Source organism: Lissotriton vulgaris, chromosome 12, assembly GCF_964263255.1.
Source record: "Lissotriton vulgaris chromosome 12, aLisVul1.2, whole genome shotgun sequence".
NCBI lineage: Eukaryota > Metazoa > Chordata > Amphibia > Caudata > Salamandridae > Lissotriton > Lissotriton vulgaris.
Window position 1 is genome coordinate 260,300,496 of NC_141700.1, and position 5,623 is coordinate 260,306,118.

Consider the following 5,623-nt stretch of genomic DNA (forward strand, 5'->3'; position numbering starts at 1 on the left):
TGGCACAGATGAGGGTGTTAAACGGCCTGTTGTCGTTAAGTCCGGAGTACCCCAGTTGACAAACGGGGATGTAGTGGCACAAGATCTAGTGACGGGCGTCTCTCAGTTGCCTGTATTTCGTGTATTATCACTGATTCCGCTCTTGTAAAGAAGTCATTTAATGGTCCAACTACCCCCTTCCGTTTACTCATTTTAGCGGTAATGTCCATTGCTGCTTAAAGTTAAACAGTGGGGCAGTGTTCTTACAGTAATATATTTCTGGCGGAACTGTTGTTTTGTTAACACGTACCTGGTTTCCTGGAGTCTAAGAGCCTTGGAGCGCGATTCCGGGCGCATGCGGTTTCCTGCCGCTAAGGCTCCTGGGACGTTTTAGTCCCCCCCCTCTCTGCGGGCGCGCCGAGATGTCAGGAGGCTTGCGGCAGCGGGAGGAGACCGGCACCAGGAGCAGGGAGCCTGAGGCTGCAGGACAAGAAAGAAAGTTCTCCCCGGAAGCTGTGGAGCTTATCACTTATAGCTATCCGGGAAGGTGGTAACAGGTAAATAAATCGGTATTCCTTCCACCATAAAGTTGGGTACTTCAACTTGGAGCTTGCAGCTATTTATCAGCACAGATAAACCCCCTGCCAGTGTATTGCTTCCAAAAAGAATGATTCAAGAATGTTCTAAAGAAATATAGCGTCTGAAAATGGGTAGCGGCAGCGACAAGTGAGACTCCCAACAAAGAGACACCAGTGCACTTTCCCTTTACTTTACTTCTTTCATAAGTGGATAGGGTATCCAGATGTTTTTGGTTTTTCTCCCCTCTTTTGCACGTGCTATATGTGACTCTGCACACAGTCTACCACAGACCTGCCACAGCCCAGCATCGTCCCTCCTCACCTTGAATTCACCCCTCGCCTCTATCCCCTTCCCAAATCCGTTTGCCACTCTCTGCTTGCTGTTTGCTGCTTGTAGTCCACAGTGATTGCCTTAGTGAAGAGGCTCTGTATAGAGGCGGGCAGGCGGGCAGGCAGGCTCAGTGCAGCTCAGCTCTGCATTCCCCCGAACAGCCCGCTCCAGCCGGTCGTGTCACTAAAAACAGGGGCGCCAAACACACAGCCTCGCCTCAGAGTTAGGAACAGGGCTGCTCGAATCGTTCAATCCGTTATGCCTCTAAAGCGGCACTCGCCGTGATCACCGCGAAAAAATCAATTCCACTTTCTCCTGCATCAGCTCCGCCGGAGATCAAAAGCCGTCGCTCAGCACACGCCGCCATTACCAGGGGAGGAGTTACTGCACAATCCCGTAAAACAGTACTATTCTGCCCTCCAGAGCCGACCGTCTACTTATTTTTTATATAAAACCTTGTGTGGTGTCCATGTGCAGTGTTGTCACTGGGTTACTGTATGGGGTCACAACTGCTTAACTTACAACGCCTCTGAAGTCTAGACTGTCTACTCGTGCCAAGCTGCCAAGGGTTTGGGCAGGGGTTATTTTAGGAGCGTAATCCCCCTTATCCTGACTAGAGGAGAGGGTCCCTATTTGTCACAAGTACCTACCTGTGCCAACTAGAGCCCCCCAAATCTAACAATGAATCAGAATATCCAGATTCCCCTGAGAGGGATCTGGGCCTTCTGGGTACACCAGTAGGCCTACGTGGGGGGATAGATGGAGGCCTTGGTAGGCCCTCTCCATTCCCAGGTAGTCCTGTGTCTTCCAGGTTGGGTTCATTAACCACTTCCTGGTCTGCATCCTCATCATCCTCAGAGTCCTGGTGGAGAGCCCCACTAGGATATTCTTCTGATGATGGATGTCCCCCTCCCTGCTCCCTTGATTATCTGGGTCTGATACTTTTGCTAAGTCATCTGCAACTAAGATATTTATCAGGTGTTGGATGGTTGGACTCTGTCCTTGCTTTAATTTTCTTATGGCACACAAACCTCTTAACTCATGGAAAGAGAATGTGTCATATTTAGATGTCTGCTCATTGCTGACATCTGGCAGTGAGGCACTAGCTCCTGCCCTTAAAGCCATGACTAGTGAGGTGTGGTGTGTGCACCTACCTACACTACTTGTTTTCCTACTAGAACCTCTCTAGGAGTCGTAGTCAGGGTGTGCTAAGCGCTTACCACCTACAACTTCTACGTTCAGTAGAACCTATGTATTATAAGTCTTAATTCATATGTACCTACTGGTACCTTGATGTGATTATTCAAATGATATTCTCATGATTATTTGGTAAAACAATGCAAGCTTTTATCCCATACGCTGCACACCAATGTGAGAAGATGGCCTGGTATATGATATCCACTATTCTAGTGGGCTCCTTGCACCAGTCCAAACGACCCTTATTGATGGTAGGTTATAAAGTCAACCTAATAGAAAGCTATCGTAGTGGTAGCTGTGGAGTGCAGCCTTCAGGCTAAGTCTTTATAAGCGAGTTAGGCAAGTTGTTTTACCAATTATAATCTCTTGAGTACCAAATGAAAGCACACCACACAAGGTATATATCAAATATATATGTATTTATTCTAAACACTACTCCTCTGGACTCTTTATGAGGTCAGAGGTAAAAGTACAATACAAGGAACTTAATTAGCATACGATAAGTTGCACAGTATACGTTTTGCCCTAGGGGCCTCATAAACCATATACTAAAATAGTGGTATAAGAACCACATGAGGAATAGAAATCAAGCCTAGGGCCTCTGGAATTGCTGGGGCATCTAGGAACAATCAAAGGTTAGGATGTAGGAGGCCTACGGGAGACGCGTGCAGTGTCTACAAACGGCTGATGGTTATCATTGACTTTATATGGAGAACGAACAAGTTACAATTTTAAAGATTAAGGGTACAAGTAGGTGAACTGCGATGGAACCCTTTTAGACTAGGACACTTGGAGAGTCAATACCCACGGGAGCACTGGAGTACTCGTGTTACCTCACCCAGGGAAGCCGGGTGCATAGGTGTCTTTTCGTGTCTGGTTTCGTCATCGATTCCAATGGAGAGCTGCCAAAAAGTGCTGCAGGCGACCAGAGGAAAAGTGTCCAGGTGGATCCAAGGGTGGATCGCAGATGTGACGAACCTGAATGCAGAAGGGACAGAGTCTGGGTCACTAGCCAGTGACCAGGATGGCGATGGTAAGCTGCCAGCCAATGTCGGGTGATTTCAGGTAAAAAGGTGAAGCTTGTCTCTTCAGCCACGAGGTCCAGGAGGTGTCGACGACGACCAGGAGCTTGATTCGAGCTGCCCCACGAAGGATCTAGTTGTCTGCGGTGTCGGTATCCGGATTGGACTCAACAAGCCTTGGCAAACGCAATCCACGCAAGATGTCGAGATTGGCTTTGGTGCAGACCAGCAAACTCTGGGGAACTTTTCCTTTGGAGAGAAGTTGGAGCAAGCCTGGAGCAACCGGGAAAGCAGAGCATATCAAGGATTGGTTTTCTTGGGGGCTCACTAGCCAACGGACAAGGAACCGAGAAGACACGTCGAGCTGAAATGCACAAAGCAGGCCCACGGGTCACACGTGGGGTGTGGGCCTCTGAGCTTCGGTGCAAAAGGTGCTCTGGGCTGGGGCTTCAAGCACCCCAATGCACAACTTCGGGATACCTCGGGAAGTGGGTGCAGGTTGCAAAATGCTGGATGTCCAGGAGTTCCGATCCCACGTTTCTCGTGTTTGCCACAGGTCTCAGCTTTGCTGGGAGCGCAGGTCAGCGTCAGAGATGTCTGGAAGTCCATGGCTGAATCGCAGATTCTTCGGGATCAGGCAGGAGCCTCAAAAAGGCAGACCTGCAAAGATGCAGTGGGTGCCTGTTTGAACAGGGTGGTCACTCCTTCACCACACAGGAGATTTCTTTTGTCTTCCAGTCGATATGGAATGTTGAAGGTCCAAGATATATGTTTATTTTTATTTATTTATTTTTGCAATTTATACAGCGCGAACAAATGCCCGTAGGCGTCTCGGCGCTAGATACTGTATGTGAAGTTCCCAGAGACTAAGTCGGCGGCTATTCTTGACCAAACAGCCAGGTCTTTATTTTTCTACGAAATTGCATCAAGGACGGGCTTTCTCTGATGGCAACTGGCAGAGAGTTCCACAGTCTGGGAGCAGCCACCAAGAAGCGTCTATCGCCCCAAGTGACTGTGTTGGTACGCGGTATCAGCAGAAGTTTTTGATTGTCTGATCGGAGCGATCTTGTAGATGAGTGGAACCTAAGGTGAGATTTAAGGAAATGCGGGCCATGGTTGTGCAGTGCCTTATATACTATGCAGAGTGTTTTGAATTTAATCCTGTTCCGGATCTTGAGCCAGTGGAGGTTTCTTATGGTCTCCGAGATTGGCATGAACTTCGGTGTTCCAGACAGGAGACGGGCTGCAGCGTTCTGGATCGTCTGCATTTTGTTTGTCACTCTGGCTTGGGTGTTAATAAATAGGCCATTGCAGTAGTCTAGGGAGGACAACACTAGAGAGCTTACCAGTGTTTTACTTGCTGCAGTTGGTAGGAACGGCATGATTTTCTTATTCAGCCTGAGTTTGTGGTGGGCGGTGGCTGCTATTTTGTTTGCGTGGGCCATAAAGTTCAGGTTCTCATCAAAAGTCACACCAAGATTTCTGACGCTAGGAACTGGTTTAGGGGGGGCTCCGAACGTGGCAGGCCACCAGGTAGTCGACCAGCTAGGTGAAAGGCATCCAAAAATGACCACCTCCGTTTTTTCGGAGTTCAGTTTTAGGCAGTTGGAGGCCATCCACTCTCCAATCGCCCGCATGCCCTCTTGAAAATGTTGTGCTACCTTTTCTCCATCCCCATTAATGGCCAGCACAAGCTGCGTGTCTTCGGCGTATGAGGTAAGACTCGTCCCATGGGCTTTGATGACAGAGGCCAGGTCCGACACATAGATATTGAATAGTGTCGGACTTGGGGATGAGCAGAGTTTCGTCCAGGGTAATCTAAAGTCCTAGGGACTGGGGTTCTATAATTATAGTAAGTTTAGAGGTTGGACTAACTCAAAGGTCCCTCCTATGGATGGACCTGGGGAGGCGGTGGTTGCACCCCTTTCCCTTTGTCCAGTATCGCGCCAGGGCTGGGGCTGAGCGCCCCAGCAACCGGTTTGAACTGGGAAATGCATGGAGCACCTTGTGTGCCCCAGGTAGTGCCTGAAAAGCATTCACTGAATGCAACCCACTCTGCCCCGATACATTAAAACCTGTCAGGGGAGGTGCCAGCACCTCCCTGGACATGAAACCTAATGTCCAGGCCTCCCCTGCCGGAGTTTCGTCTAGCAGCAGGAGGGCAGACTGGTGTCTGTGGCAGCAACAACGAACGAGCCACCTTGCTCAGACAAAGTTTTAATGTGAGAGGCATTAGGTCCTGTAGAGCTGCAATAATCGCGTGTCTAAATCCATCAGATCCTCAACTGAATGGTAAATTGATCAAATTCCTCAAAGTTTTTGAAAGCTCTGTTAACAGGGTCGAAATCCTGGCAGAGAAAAATGGATTAGAACTTGGCAACTGAATTTTAAACAATGAAACTTTATGAGTGTTTAACAGAGATTTAATGGACATATTGTTTATTCTCTTTTAATGTTGTTTTGTCTACATACGTCTTTTATATTGTTACGGTTTTAATTGACCAAACAATTCATAT